This window comes from Vicia villosa, linkage group LG5 (genome assembly GCF_029867415.1).
Source record: "Vicia villosa cultivar HV-30 ecotype Madison, WI linkage group LG5, Vvil1.0, whole genome shotgun sequence".
NCBI lineage: Eukaryota > Viridiplantae > Streptophyta > Magnoliopsida > Fabales > Fabaceae > Vicia > Vicia villosa.
This window is the reverse complement of record NC_081184.1, coordinates 72,360,545-72,378,185: the sequence shown is the minus strand read 5'-3', so window position 1 is coordinate 72,378,185 and position 17,641 is coordinate 72,360,545.

Below are 17,641 nucleotides of genomic sequence, written 5' to 3'. Positions count from 1 at the left end.
ATAGTTTATCTTTCACAAAATCTATTATTCTATTATAACCTATTATCTATTATATCTATTATCTATTATATCTAATAAAAGAATTAAAAAAAAATGATTTCATGAGTAAAAAAGACTATTTGCAAAATAACTAATATTATTGATTTGATATTTATTACGGATGATGTTTCACACTTTTATTTTTTCGTAGTATTTTATAATTATTTTAATTTTTATAAATCAACTATTCTAACAATTTTTATTTATTCCACTAATTAATAGATTTGAATTTGAATAGTTTAAACCTAATCTGTATAACTTTATTACAATTCAACGTATTGAAAATATATCATTACATAAAGGGTCATGCTAACGAGTTCCTCACGGGCACTGGTTAAGCATTCTAAATAAAGAAAATATTATAGATTCAGTCCATTGAATACACACAATATTCTTTTAAAAAAAATTTATTATTTATGTTTTCAATGCATTGAATACATATATTTTAGATAAAAACATATATTTTTACTTTATTAAACAATGTTCAACTTACCTTTTTAATCTATTAACCAGTACACGGGGGCACTCGTTAGCATTATAAATTAAAAAGCCACTTTTCATTTTTCAATTGAAAATTAATTTTCTCTATCTTCAAAGCATTTAATAAAAAATCAATAGTCACAGCCAACCTTGCAAATCCAAATCAAGTGCTCACCCTTTAAAGCATAGTTCACCGAGTCTTTTTCTCTCTCTGCCGCCTAAAACAACTCTTCTGCTCTCTCCTTTCATCTCATCTAAATCTTCTTAGCTCTGATCCTCTCTCTCTCTCTCGTATCTTCCTCCGTCGAATTTATTCCGCTAAGAAATTTGATTACCTGTTGCCGGATATTGAGATTTTTCTTACTTACTAGAAATCGCTATTTTTCTTACTTCTTGAAAATCACGATTGTTATCTGTTTGGGAAATCGTTGTTGATTCTGTTGCTGCTTTGTTTATATCAGAATTTGATAACTCTAGAATCGACCTTGGCCCGTAGGTCATCGCTATTTTTCAAGATTTCCGGTGGATTGAAATCATCTACGGAGAGGTTTGTGTTGGTAGTGGTTGTTACTAAACAAAGTTGTCGTTTTTATGAGATTTTATTTTATAGATAGATAATAATTTTAAAGTGATGTGTGTGTATGTATATGAATTGTAGAATAGGATAGAAAGGAACGATGTTCAATGTTTTGGTTGCTCATTCTCATAATAGTCAAGCAAGCACTGCATCGTTTTTACCATTGTTGTTACTGGAAAAAAGAACAAAGATCTGAACTAATGGTTGTCATACCCTAATTTTGCCCCGAGTTTTTTTTAATCATTTCTCAGATCATAATCTGAAACATTTTTTTTTACATCATTTACATCCAAAATAAAATAGACTTTCTTATTAATCATTTGCATTTTAAGAGATACTATTTCATTCGTTAGCATATCACATTAGTAATTGAATAGGTTTTGGCATTAAAATCATCTTAATCACATTTGCATCTTTTTTCACCTTTTAAATTCACATTTCTATTTTATTTTTATCTTTTAGATAATTGTTAATTAAACATAATATTTATTAATAATTGAATGTTAAAGTTTGATTATTAATTAAGATTGATATTTAATTAATAATTAAGATTATTGCCATTAAAAAAAACATTTTATTTTCCTTTTTAGAATTGTTTTTTTTGTTTATCATATTTAAAAAGAAAAAAAGTTTTAGTAACGTTTTTTTTATTACGCAAAAATAAAGTAAAAAAAAGTAAATAGATTATAGTGTTACAACAGTTACTGTACAAATAAAACAAAAAAAAGGTAACAATTTCTTCTTCAACGCTCCACCAACCTTGTGGTCCACCACCCTGCTACACCAACCTAGAGACCTTGCTCCAATCTGTCCAAAAATTGCACCACAGTAGCCATAGCAAAAACCTGCATCAAAAAGGTGAAAGAACAACACATCATAAATTAGTAAGAAGAAAACTTAGTAGACAAGAATCAATCCCAGCCATCTATTCAAATTTATCACCCGCTCATCGTCCCTCTTAAAACCCTAATCTCCTCCCTATATAAAGAGCCATTCATCATCTCATTTGGAAGGCAAGAAGCCAAGATACACATTCATAGGAGAGAGATAATCTTCAAAAATTCACTCTCAAAATCTCTGCAAAATACACCTCTCAAACAACCTCACCCTCATTCATTCGGCTCACCCTCATAATCTATTAAACCTCTCAACAACCACACTCTAAAAACCCGTCTCACAACACAAGTAAAAACTCTGCTCAACCCTCACTTCCATAAACTCCATACATCCATAACCCCACACGCTCAATACCTTCATTTCAACCACGCAGAACCCATACTTTCATAACCATCAAACCCTCACCGACCCTCAACATAAACCAACGATCCTCACAGCAGAACAACCAATGTCTCTCTCCAAAATCGATTAATAGCAACAAATTCAAGCCTAACAGAATCGCGAAAAAAACGCAGAAGTCCACCAAATCAACAACAATAATCGAAGCAGAAGGAGAAGAAGTGTACGAAGAGCAAACACAGAATCAAAGGCATACCTGGTTTTTTTCTTGTTTCTGCTTATTTTATTGTTCAATTTCTTCATTTAATTTTCTCCATGTAAATCATGTAAATCGCAAATGATGGTAAAGATTGGGGGTTTAGGGTTTCATTTGGGATAAGGGTTTTATTGCTTTTATTGCTGCTGCTATGCTATTTCGTTGCTATGCTATTTCGTTGTTGTTGTACGCGAGAGCACTGAGAATCATGAGAAGAATGATCAAGATATGAGCAGAGAGGTGAGATCGAAAGTTTTTGTTGTTGTTTTTTTGCGGTACCATGAAAATTGAGAATGAACCGTGAAGAGAACAGAGTGAACACGATGAGAGAGAGAGATTAACTCTTTTAATTTGTTTTAATTAAGTTTTTATCAAAAATTAAAAAGAGTTATTATTGGTTGAAGTTGCAAAACTAAGAGGCAGACGGCTGCACTTATTAGTCCTAGGATTTTTCTCATAAGCATTTTCGTTTTGGGCCTTAACCCATGCCACCCAATCCGAAAAAATTCTCAACGCTGGCCCGGTTTCAAAAATTTCTGGTGTACACCCCATCTGAGGTCCATTTCCTTTTTTTTTAAACTTAGTTATTAATTTCTAAAATAAAAAGATTATATTCTAGACTAGATGCACGTTTAGGTTTTTTAACTTAGTTTATTTAAATGTTTAATTAAATGTTTATTTCCTTTCTTTATAATACTTTCAAAAGATCAAAAATATTTTCTTTCTTTAGATGTATGTTTAGGAATTTCATTCAAATAATCTTTGGTCCAATGCCAACTCTTTTCAAATTAATCTCATTTCTCTCTTCATATAATTTCAATAAATCTTGGTCAACACCAAGTACCTTTCCCAAACTTCTCTTTCGTTATCAATAACTCTAAAAATGTTTTTAATAATTGAATCGAGTTTAGAATATAATGGATGAATCAAGAAGGGTTTGTACGTACTTGTACAAGTTGTTCTAAAGTATTTAGGCGATGGCCGTTAAGCCTTTGTTTGAATGCTTGGATTCCATTAAGAACTCATTCAAACTCGATTTATCTCCCTTTTACCAAACATTAAAAATAATTTTGACTCATCAAATCGTTCTTTTCCTCGCCCAAGTGCGAATCCCTTTCATCGCCCAAGTGCGAATATTTTCATAACAAACCTTGGTCAATACCAAGTTCCTTTTTCCAATCAAGACTCTTTTTACAATCAAAACGAGTTTAGTCTACAATGGTTGAATTTAGAAGGGTTTGTACGTACTTGTACAAGTTGTTCTAAAGCATTTGTGCGATGGCCGTTAAGCCTTTGTTTGAATGCCCGTATCCCATTAAAGACTTCTCAAAACTCGAGTCGTTTCAATCTCTTTCACCACCCAAGAGGGGTTTGTACGTACTTGTACAAGTTGCACTTTCAAGCATTTAGGCGATGGCCGTTAAGCCTTTGTTTGAATGCTTGTATCCCATTAAAGACTTCATCAAGCTCAACTTAGCAAATGCTCTTTCAAGTATTTTAGGCGATGGCCGTTAAGCCATTGTTTGAATGCTTGAATTCCACTTTTTCATAAAACAATTCAAAACTCATCTTTTCTTTGCCCAAGTGCAAATCTCGCCCAAGTGCGAACCACATTCAAAAACTCGTCTTTTTCGCCCAAGTGCGATTAGACCCATCAAAATCAACCAACAAATTTGTAGTTCCTTCGAACTACAATCGCTCTGATTCTTCCACTGAAGATATGTAGGCACAAGACTCAAATGTCTTGGCGAGCACACTAATAAAAAACCTAATTTCATAGTCCTGAACTACGATTGCTCTGACTTTCCCATTGCACTAGGGAATACGTAGGCACAAGATACAAATGTCTTGGCGAGCACAATAATTAAAAACCTTTTTTTTGTTCCTCTCTTTTTTCTAACTTAATAAAGAACGGAAGTAAATATCACGCTAACAACCTATCACAAGACTAACTAAATGGGTCCCATCGAGTACGATGGAGGTGATGGGTGCTAATACCTTCCCTTTGCTTAACCGACTCCCGAACCCTAATTTGGTTGCGATGACCATCTTATCCTTTTTTCTGTCTTTTTGGGTTTTATTGATATTTCCCCTTTCCTTTCGGAATAAATAAAATTTGGTGGCGACTCTGTATTTCGAATGTGCAAACGCTCGAATATTTTTGGCCGGCCGCTACAGCTGGCGACTCTGCTGGGGATCTACCTAAGAGAGTCAACCCTAGTTTAGTTTTTTCTTATATTATTGTTAGCTTTATTTACTTGTTTCTTTATTGCCTTTATTATATCATTGTTTGATTTCTTATCATCATGGTTGGAATCTTTCTGTTATTGGCACTTTGTGGACAAAGCTCTACACCCGAGCTCAAGGAACACATAAGATAAGATGGTGGTTTAGTATTAAACTTGATTGACGTAGTGTCAAGTGGGAGGTATTAATACCCCGCCTAGAGTAGGTCCTTTGAGAAGATGTCTTTGGTTGAGTAAGTTATTTACTTGAGCGATGATGTTTTCAATTTGGATCGTTAACTCTAGGGACCTTTAGAAAAACCCTGAAACCAAGACTTTTTATGAAATGGTGGTTTCGAACCCAACTTGCGTAACGTAACTATTACTGTGGGTAAGTGCGAAAACCACACTCAGAATAGGCTTCATTTGAACACGCGGTTGGATGGTAAGTTATTTGCTAGATGATTGAGTTTTCAAAAGGAGCTCGTAACTCTGAGAACCGTGTCTAGAACCTTGTCAAAAAAAAAACCTTAGAACTATCCTGTGGTTAGCCACTGTGTGCCAAGTAATTTGAATCTTTCTGTATTCAGTTGATTGGAAATACATTACTTGTGAATCATACATGATGTGACATGGCATTCATTTTTGCATTAAAAACAAACAAAAAAAATCATCATACATTTGCATTCATTAACATGCATTATCATTCCGAGAATCCAATACTCATACTTTTCTTCCTCCAACAGTTGGCAAAGCAAGTTAATTACCCGACACTCTATTGGACTTGAAGCATGTCTCAGAAAACGTTGGGTGAACTCCAAAGGGACAAGAAATGAATTCATAAGATCTGCGATCAATATCATGGAAATGCTCCAAAGCATTAAACACCAAGAAGGGTCAACCTCGACACACGATGTAGTTAAATAATTCCATGCCCTGAAGAGTGTCAAGACATTGGGAACATGCCTAAAAGCCAATTATCAGACGAGAAAGCTCGTCCTTGTTTGTATTGTGTTGTACTTTGTCATCCTTAATCATAATTTTAATGAAATGAGCATTGCATTTGTTTTGAATCAATCATAACATGTTCTCTTGCTTTATTTTCTTGTCACTTACACGAAATCAAAATACGAAAATAATTGTGATTTTCCACTTCACTTTCTTTATCAGCTTTCTGTCTAAGCAAGTATTAGAGGGAGGATGACGATAAACGAAATACCCAATTTGCATCAGTATGCTTTCAAATAAAACTTTGTTGATGATGTAAAGGCATTTTTTCAAATCCCCAAACACTGGAGATATAAGGAAGATAATCCTTTGTTAAACCCCTTTGAGCCTTAGAAGTAGGTGTTTTCTTTCTGCACGAAATTGAAACCCTTAATCAAAACCTGGGGCAGGGTAGTTGTTCAGTTACAATGACTAATGCATCTGATTTCCAAGAGAATCATTTCATAGGAACCATTCCCGACCAAAGGTTCAACCGCATCCTCTCTTCGTACCCAATGTCGAAGTAGTAGTGAACATCCAAAGCTTACAACATTTGTTTCCCTTGGAACATCAATATGGCAGTCACAAACCTCAAGAGATCATTGAGCAAATGTCACACAAGTTGTTCAAACAAAAAAAATCAAAGAAAGACCCGCTAAGTCAAAACCTAAAAAGGAGACTTAGGCAACAAAAATTAGGGATACAAAAGCCAAAATAAAAAGACATCAGAAAAGGTCATTATCAAAAGAAAAAAATACAAGAACAAACTTGTGTGACTTCCAAAGAAAAATAGGTGACTGCCACCTTAGAATCCATTGGTCCTCATTTATCATATGCAAATACTCTTAGAAGTTAACAGTTAACTGAACTTAGGACTGGAGTACATCACGAAGAATGGGTGGGGTAAAATCAAAATTTGAGCCTATGTCCTTTGATTCTCGAACCATGAACCTGACCACGTTACAACCTTCAAAAGTCCTAATTGAAGCAAGGTTTCTTTTGAAAGCATACTAAAGCAAGGTTGCGTTACCCCTGACTCTTAAATGTTTGCTAATCATTTGTTTTGATACCACGCTATCACATCACCTTTCACATCTTAAATTCAAAGTTCCATTATATCCTCATCAGGATTCATCCATTGTATACCACATTTTCATTTCAATGAATGATTTGTTTCAAAATTTGCATGCACGTCGCATTAAATTTACCATTTCTGAATTGAATAGTTTCATCTGCAAATCAGCACTTTCCATCAAGGAAGTTCCAACAATGAAACTCATTCGAATAGCCTAATGTGGAACCATCAAGGTCACATTACTTCAAAATTCCATCATTTAGGGGCATTTCATTTCAAAGTTCCCAAGCATTGGGGCATGACATCTCAAGATCATCAGTTTGAATCCAAATTTTTGTTGAAGCTAGTTTCTCCATGGACTTAGCATTCTGGGGAAAATAAAGGCCAAGACCTTTCCTTCAAGCAGTCCAAGCAGACTATGCCATATCAAGTAGTCCTCAAACTCAGAATTGGTGTTGGGAATTATGCTTGCACAAACCTTATACAAAGGGACCTTTTAAACTTCACAAAAAAATCATCACCCTCCACTAGGGCACATGTAAAAACATTCCAACCATAAATTTCATTCATTGCATGCATTCATCAATCATGCATATCATTCATGGGGCAACTTCCCACAACATCAAATCAAAATTTCAATCTTGCTCGGTCTTTTCCATTGAAAACCAAGCCTGGTCCACCATGGATACCCAAAAAATTCATTGCCCATTGGCACACATCCAGTAAATTCGTTACTTGCATTGATCAGCCATCATACATCATTACACGTGCATCAATTTGCACAAAAAAAAAACAAAAGAAAAAAAGCCAAGATATCTCATACATAAGCAAAAGGTATGCATGGATTCATAATCCCCAACGATGTCACTGAAATCATTATTTTCTTGCTAATCCACTTATTGAACGTGCTTGTTAACCTTTTCCAACCGACTGGTTGAAATTGATCATTTACCTTCTGGTCTTTTGAATCAGCCTACTGGTTGAGAACCATTCTGTTCATTTTTGTCAGCCCATTGGTTGAATTTAATCATGGATCGCATTTTCCAATTGTTGTCAGCCCACTGGTTGAATTTAATCATGGATCGCATTTTTCAATTGTTGTCAGTCCGCTGATTGAAAGTTATTCGTTTTTTCAACCCTCTGGTTGGGAGCAAACATTTTCTCATCATTTGAATCAACTCATTGGTAGAAGATTAATCTTTCACTTCCTATCGACCCACTGGTTGAGGAAAGTTTTCCCACTTCTTGTCAGCCCACTGGTTGAAAGTTATTATCTTGTTTTATCAACCCACTGGCTGAAGTTTATCTTTTTCTGTGTCAATCCACTGATTGAATATCACTTGTTTAGTCAACCCACTGGTTGAATTTTATCTTTTTCGTGTCAATCCACTGATTTAATATCACTTGTTATGTCAACCCACTGGTTGAAGTTTATCTTTTTCGTGTCAATCCACTGATTGAATATCACTTATTTTGTCAACCTACTGGTTGAAATTTTATCTTTTTCGTGTCAATCCATTGATTGAATATCACTTGTTTTGTCAACCCATTGGTTGAAGTTTATCTTTTTCGTGTCAATCCACTGATTGAAGATCACTTGTTTTATCAACCCACTGGTTGAAATTTTATCTTTTTCGTGTCAATCCACTGATTGAATATCACTTGTTTTGTCAACCCATTGGTTGAAGTTTATCTTTTTCGTGTCAATCCACTGATTGAAGATCACTTGTTTTGTCAACCCACTGGTTGAAGTTTATCTTTTTCGTGTCAATCCACTGATTGAATATCACTTGTTTTGTCAACCCACTGGTTGAAGTTTATCTTTTTCGTGTCAATCCACTGATTGAATATCACTTGTTTTGTCAACCCACTAGTTGAAGTTTATCTTTTTTGTGTCAATCCACTAATTGAAGATCACTTGTTTTATCAACCCACTGGTTGAAGTTTATCTTTTTTGTCAATCCACTGATTGAAGATCACTTGTTTTGTCGACCCATTGGTTGAAATTAATCATTGGCTTTTCATTTTGAATCAGCCCACTGGTTGAGGATAGTCTTTTGTCAGCCCACTGGTTGAAATTTATCGTTCATCTTGTTAACCCGCTGGTTACAGTCAATCATTTACTTTCCGCTTAGATCAAAGCAACCCACTGGTTGAAAGCAATTTTTTCTTTGTCAATCCGCTGGTTGATAGAGTCAACTCACTAGTTGACAACAAATTTGTTTCAGCTTCATTAATCCACAAGTTAATGTTAGTCACGTCTTGTTTTAAAGTCAACTCAATAGTTGATGACATTTTGTTTACTTCCATCAATCCACTAGTTGATGCATTTCTTCTTTCTTAATTGTTCGAACTCAATCCACTGGTTGAGGACGACATGTCTACTTTTCACCCGTCCACTGGCTGATGATAATTTCTTTTTTGGAATCAACTCACTAGTTGATATTTTATCGATTCACCGGTTGATGTCAGCTTTCTCTTTTGTTTAGGCTCAACCCACTAGTTGAGAATCAACCCTTCGTTAACCAAACTCAATCCTCTGGTTGAGAACGATTTTTGGCACCATTGCCTTTTCCAGCAAGAGTTCTCATTGGAACTCTTTGACCAATCATTTTATCAATCCCCACAATTTTACTTTCTGTCTTCATATCCCCAGCAAAAATTCACGCATTCATATCATTGCATCGCATAAGAGAGCAAAATTCGGGCATTTTTATATTTAATTACCTTCCGCCAGTGATATCACGAATACTAGAGTCATTCATGCTATCTGGCTAAAGTTAATTAAATAGGGGCATCTGTCATATCCTAATTTTGCCCCGAGTTTTTTTTAATCATTTCTCAGATCATAATCTGAATCATATTTTTTTTACATCATTTACATCCAAAATAAAATAGACTTTCTTATTAATCATTTGCACTTTAAGAGATACTATTTCATTCGTTAGCATATCACATTAGTAATTGAATAGGTTTTGGCATTAAAATCATCTTAATCACATTTGCATCTTTTTTCACCTTTTAAATTCACATTTCTATTTTATTTTTATCTTTTAGATAATTGTTAATTAAACATAATATTTATTAATAATTGAATGTTAAAGTTTGATTATTAATTAAGATTGATATTTAATTAATAATTAAGATTATTGCCATTAAAAAAAACATTTTATTTTCCTTTTTAGAATTGTTTTTTTTGTTTATCATATTTAAAAAGAAAAAAAGTTTTAGTAACGTTTTTTTTATTACGCAAAAATAAAGTAAAAAAAAGTAAATAGATTATAGTGTTACAACAGTTACTGTACAAATAAAACAAAAAAAAGGTAACAATTTCTTCTTCAACGCTCCACCAACCTTGTGGTCTACCACCCTGCTACACCAACCTAGAGACCTTGCTCCAATCTGTCCAAAAATTGCACCACAGTAGCCATAGCAAAAACCTGCATCAAAAAGGTGAAAGGACAACACATCATAAATTAGTAAGAAGAAAACTTAGTAGACAAGAATCAATCCCAGCCATCTATTCAAATTTATCACCCGCTCATCGTCCCTCTTAAAACCCTAATCTCTTCCCTATATAAAGAGCCATTCATCATCTCATTTGGAAGGCAAGAAGCCAAGATACACATTCATAGGAGAGAGATAATCTTCAAAAATTCACTCTCAAAACCTCTGCAAAATACACCTCTCAAACAACCTCACCCTCATTCATTCGGCTCACCCTCAGAATCTATTAAACCTCTCAACAACCACACTCTAAAAACCCGTCTCACAACACAAGTAAAAACTCTGCTCAACCCTCACTTCCATAAACTCCATACATCCATAACCCCACACGCTCAATACCTTCATTTCAACCACGCAGAACCCATACTTTCATAACCATCAAACCCTCACCGACCCTCAACATAAACCAACGATCCTCACAGCAGAACAACCAAAGTCTCTCTCCAAAATCGATTAATAGCAACAAATTCAAGCCTAACAGAATCGCGAAAAAAACGCAGAAGTCCACCAAATCAACAACAATAATCGAAGCAGAAGGAGAAGAAGTGTACGAAGAGCAAACACAGAATCAAAGGCATACCTGGTTTTTTTCTTGTTTCTGCTTATTTTATTGTTCAATTTCTTCATTTAATTTTCTCCATGTAAATCATGTAAATCGCAAATGATGGTAAAGATTGGGGGTTTAGGGTTTCATTTGGGATAAGGGTTTTATTGCTTTTATTGCTGCTGCTATGCTATTTCGTTGCTATGCTATTTCGTTGTTGTTGTACGCGAGAGCACTGAGAATCATGAGAAGAATGATCGAGATAGGAGCAGAGAGGTGAGATCGAAAGTTTTTGTTGTTGTTTTTTTGCGGTACCATGAAAATTGAGAATGAACCGTGAAGAGAACAGAGTGAACACGATGAGAGAGAGAGATTAACTCTTTTAATTTGTTTTAATTAAGTTTTTATCAAAAATTAAAAAGAGTTATTATTGGTTGAAGTTGCAAAACTAAGAGGCAGACGGCTGCACTTATTAGTCCTAGGATTTTTCTCATAAGCATTTTCGTTTTGGGCCTTAACCCATGCCACCCAATCCGAAAAAATTCTCAACGCTGGCCCGGTTTCAAAAATTTCTGGTGTACACCCCATCTGAGGTCCATTTCCTTTTTTTTTAAACTTAGTTATTAATTTCTAAAATAAAAAGATTATATTCTAGACTAGATGCACGTTTAGGTTTTTTAACTTAGTTTATTTAAATGTTTAATTAAATGTTTATTTCCTTTCTTTATAATACTTTCAAAAGATCAAAAATATTTTCTTTCTTTAGATGTATGTTTAGGAATTTAATTCAAATAATCTTTGGTCCAATGCCAACTCTTTTCAAATTAATCTCATTTCTCACTTCATATAATTTCAATAAATCTTGGTCAACACCAAGTACCTTTCCCAAACTTCTCTTTCGTTATCAATAACTCTAAAAATGTTTTTAATAATTGAATCGAGTTTAGTATATAATGGATGAATCAAGAAGGGTTTGTACGTACTTGTACAAGTTGTTCTAAAGTATTTAGGCGATGGCCGTTAAGCCTTTGTTTGAATTCTTGGATTCCATTAAGAACTCATTCAAACTCGATTTATCTCCCTTTTACCAAACATTAAAAATAATTTTGACTCATCAAATCGTTCTTTTCCTCGCCCAAGTGCGAATCCCTTTCATCGCCCAAGTGCGAATATTTTCATAACAAACCTTGGTCAATACCAAGTTCCTTTTTCCAATCAAAACTCTTTTTACAATCAAAACGAGTTTAGTCTACAATGGTTGAATTTAGAAGGGTTTGTACGTACTTGTACAAGTTGTTCTAAAGCATTTGTGCGATGGCCGTTAAGCCTTTGTTTGAATGCCCGTATCCCATTAAAGACTTCTCAAAACTCGAGTCGTTTCAATCTCTTTCACCACCCAAGAGGGGTTTGTACGTACTTGTACAAGTTGCACTTTCAAGCATTTAGGCGATGGCCGTTAAGCCTTTGTTTGAATGCTTGTATCCCATTAAAGACTTCATCAAGCTCAACTTAGCAAATGCTCTTTCAAGTATTTTAGGCGATGGCCGTTAAGCCATTGTTTGAATGCTTGAATTCCACTTTTTCATAAAACAATTCAAAACTCATCTTTTCTTTGCCCAAGTGCAAATCTCGCCCAAGTGCGAACCACATTCAAAAACTCGTCTTTTTCGCCCAAGTGCGATTAGACCCATCAAAATCAACCAACAAATTCGTAGTTCCTTCGAACTACAATCGCTCTGATTCTTCCATTGAAGATATGTAGGCACAAGACTCAAATGTCTTGGCGAGCACACTAATAAAAAACCTAATTTCATAGTCCTGAACTACGATTGCTCTGACTTTCCCATTGCACTAGGGAATACGTAGGCACAAGATACAAATGTCTTGGCGAGCACAATAATTAAAAACCTTTTTTTTGTTCCTCTCTTTTTTCTAACTTAATAAAGAACGGAAGTAAATATCACGCTAACAACCTATCACAAGACTAACTAAATGGGTCCCATCGAGTACGATGGAGGTGATGGGTGCTAATACCTTCCCTTTGCTTAACCGACTCCCGAACCCTAATTTGGTTGCGATGACCATCTTATCCTTTTTTCTGTCTTTTTGGGTTTTATTGATATTTCCCCTTTCCTTTCGGAATAAATAAAATTTGGTGGCGACTCTGTATTTCGAATGTGCAAACGCTCGAATATTTTTGGCCGGCCGCTACAGCTGGCGACTCTGCTGGGGATCTACCTAAGAGAGTCAACCCTAGTTTAGTTTTTTCTTATATTATTGTTAGCTTTATTTACTTGTTTCTTTATTGCCTTTATTATATCATTGTTTGATTTCTTATCATCATGGTTGGAATCTTTCTGTTATTGGCACTTTGTGGACAAAGCTCTACACCCGAGCTCAAGGAACACATAAGATAAGATGGTGGTTTAGTATTAAACTTGATTGACGTAGTGTCAAGTGGGAGGTACTAATACCCCGCCTAGAGTAGGTCCTTTGAGAAGATGTCTTTGGTTGAGTAAGTTATTTACTTGAGCGATGATGTTTTCAATTTGGATCGTTAACTCTAGGGACCTTTAGAAAAACCCTGAAACCAAGACTTTTTATGAAATGGTGGTTTCGCACCCAACTTGCGTAACGTAACTATTACTGTGGGTAAGTGCGAAAACCACACTCAGAATAGGCTTCATTTGAAAACGCGGTTGGATGGTAAGTTATTTGCTAGATGATTGAGTTTTCAAAAGGAGCTCGTAACTCTGAGAACCGTGTCTAGAACCTTGTCAAAAAAAAAACCTTAGAACTATCCTGTGGTTAGCCACTGTGTGCCAAGTAATTTGAATCTTTCTGTATTCATTTGATTGGAAATACATTACTTGTGAATCATACATGATGTGACATGGCATTCATTTTTGCATTAAAAACAAACAAAAAAAATCATCATACATTTGCATTCATTAACATGCATTATCATTCCGAGAATCCAATACTCATACTTTTCTTCCTCCAACAGTTGGCAAAGCAAGTTAATTACCCGACACTCTATTGGACTTGAAGCATGTCTCAGAAAACGTTGGGTGAACTCCAAAGGGACAAGAAATGAATTCATAAGATCTGCGATCAATATCATGGAAATGCTCCAAAGCATTAAACACCAAGAAGGGTCAACCTCGACACACGATGTAGTTAAATAATTCCATGCCCTGAAGAGTGTCAAGACATTGGGAACATGCCTAAAAGCCAATTATCAGACGAGAAAGCTCGTCCTTGTTTGTATTGTGTTGTACTTTGTCATCCTTAATCATAATTTTAATGAAATGAGCATTGCATTTGTTTTGAATCAATCATAACATGTTCTCTTGCTTTATTTTCTTGTCACTTACACGAAATTAAAATACGAAAATAATTGTGATTTTCCACTTCACTTTCTTTATCAGCTTTCTGTCTAAGCAAGTATTAGAGGGAGGATGACGATAAACGAAATACCCAATTTGCATCAGTATGCTTTCAAATAAAACTTTGTTGATGATGTAAAGGCATTTTTTCAAATCCCCAAACACTGGAGATATAAGGAAGATAATCCTTTGTTAAACCCCTTTGAGCCTTAGAAGTAGGTGTTTTCTTTCTGCACGAAATTGAAACCCTTAATCAAAACCTGGGGCAGGGTAGTTGTTCAGTTACAATGACTAATGCATCTGATTTCCAAGAGAATCATTTCATAGGAACCATTCCCGACCAAAGGTTCAACCGCATCCTCTCTTCGTACCCAATGTCGAAGTAGTAGTGAACATCCAAAGCTTACAACATTTGTTTCCCTTGGAACATCAATATGGCAGTCACAAACCTCAAGAGATCATTGAGCAAATGTCACACAAGTTGTTCAAACAAAAAAAATCAAAGAAAGACCCGCTAAGTCAAAACCTAAAAAGGAGACTTAGGCAACAAAAATTAGGGATACAAAAGCCAAAATAAAAAGACATCAGAAAAGGTCATTATCAAAAGAAAAAAATACAAGAACAAACTTGTGTGACTTCCAAAGAAAAATAGGTGACTGCCACCTTAGAATCCATTGGTCCTCATTTATCATATGCAAATACTCTTAGAAGTTAACAGTTAACTGAACTTAGGACTGGAGTACATCACGAAGAATGGGTGGGGTAAAATCAAAATTTGAGCCTATATCCTTTGATTCTTGAACCATGAACCTGACCACGTTACAACCTTCAAAAGTCCTAATTGAAGCAAGGTTTCTTTTGAAAGCATACCAAAGCAAGGTTGCGTTACCCCTGACTCTTAAATGTTTGCTAATCATTTGTTTTGATACCACGCTATCACATCACCTTTCACATCTTAAATTCAAAGTTCCATTATATCCTCATCAGGATTCATCCATTGTATACCACAGTTTCATTTCAATGAATGATTTGTTTCAAAATTTGCATGCACGTCGCATTAAATTTACCATTTCTGAATTGAATAGTTTCATCTGCAAATCAGCACTTTCCATCAAGGAAGTTCCAACAATGAAACTCATTCGAATAGCCTAATGTGGAACCATCAAGGTCACATTACTTCAAAATTCCATCATTCAGGGGCATTTCATTTCAAAGTTCCCAAGCATTGGGTCATGACATATCAAGATCATCAGTTTGAATCCAAATTTTTGTTGAAGCTAGTTTCTCCATGGACTTAGCATTCTGGGGAAAATAAAGGCCAAGACCTTTCCTTCAAGCAGTCCAAGCAGACTATGCCATATCAAGTAGTCCTCAAACTCAGAATTGGTGTTGGGAATTATGCTTGCACAAACCTTATACAAAGGGACCTTTTAAACTTCACAAAAAAATCATCACCCTCCACTAGGGCACATGTAAAAACATTCCAACCATAAATTTCATTCATTGCATGCATTCATCAATCATGCATATCATTCATGGGGCAACTTCCCACAACATCAAATCAAAATTTCAATCTTGCTCGGTCTTTTCCATTGAAAACCAAGCCTGGTCCACCATGGATACCCAAAAAATTCATTGCCCATTGGCACACATCCAGTAAATTCGTTACTTGCATTGATCAACCATCATACATCATTACACGTGCATCAATTTGCACAAAAAAAAAAACAAAAGAAAAAAAGCCAAGATATCTCATACATAAGCAAAAGGTATGCATGGATTCATAATCCCCAACGATGTCACTGAAATCATTATTTTCTTGCTAATCCACTGATTGAATGTGCTTGTTAACCTTTTCCAACCGACTGGTTGAAATTGATCATTTACCTTCTGGTCTTTTGAATCAGCCTACTGGTTGAGAACCATTCTGTTCATTTTTGTCAGCCCATTGGTTGAATTTAATCATGGATCGCATTTTCCAATTGTTGTCAGCCCACTGGTTGAATTTAATCATGGATCGCATTTTTCAATTGTTGTCAGTCCGCTGATTGAAAGTTATTCGTTTTGTCAACCCTCTGGTTGGGAGCAAACATTTTCTCATCATTTGAATCAACTCATTGGTAGAAGATTAATCTTTCACTTCCTATCGACCCACTGGTTGAGGAAAGTTTTCCCACTTCTTGTCAGCCCACTGGTTGAAAGTTATTATCTTGTTTTATCAACCCACTGGCTGAAGTTTATCTTTTTCTGTGTCAATCCACTGATTGAATATCACTTGTTTAGTCAACCCACTGGTTGAATTTTATCTTTTTCGTGTCAATCCACTGATTTAATATCACTTGTTATGTCAACCCACTGGTTGAAGTTTATCTTTTTCGTGTCAATCCACTGATTGAATATCACTTATTTTGTCAACCTACTGGTTGAAATTTTATCTTTTTCGTGTCAATCCATTGATTGAATATCACTTGTTTTGTCAACCCATTGGTTGAAGTTTATCTTTTTCGTGTCAATCCACTGATTGAAGATCACTTGTTTTATCAACCCACTGGTTGAAATTTTATCTTTTTCGTGTCAATCCACTGATTGAATATCACTTGTTTTGTCAACCCACTGGTTGAAGTTTATCTTTTTCGTGTCAATCCACTGATTGAAGATCACTTGTTTTGTCAACCCACTGGTTGAAGTTTATCTTTTTCGTGTCAATCCACTGATTGAATATCACTTGTTTTGTCAACCCACTGGTTGAAGTTTATCTTTTTCGTGTCAATCCACTGATTGAATATCACTTGTTTTGTCAACCCACTAGTTGAAGTTTATCTTTTTTGTGTCAATCCACTAATTGAAGATCACTTGTTTTATCAACCCACTGGTTGAAGTTTATCTTTTTTGTCAATCCACTGATTGAAGATCACTTGTTTTGTCGACCCATTGGTTGAAATTAATCATTGGCTTTTCATTTTGAATCAGCCCACTGGTTAAGGATAGTCTTTTGTCAGCCCACTGGTTGAAATTTATCGTTCATCTTGTTAACCCGCTGGTTACAGTCAATCATTTACTTTCCGCTTAGATCAAAGCAACCCACTGGTTGAAAGCAATTTTTTCTTTGTCAATCCGCTGGTTGATAGAGTCAACTCACTAGTTGACAACAAATTTGTTTCAGCTTCATTAATCCACAAGTTAATGTTAGTCACGTCTTGTTTTAAAGTCAACTCAATAGTTGATGACATTTTGTTTACTTCCATCAATCCACTAGTTGATGCATTTCTTCTTTCTTAATTGTTCGAACTCAATCCACTGGTTGAGGACGACATGTCTACTTTTCA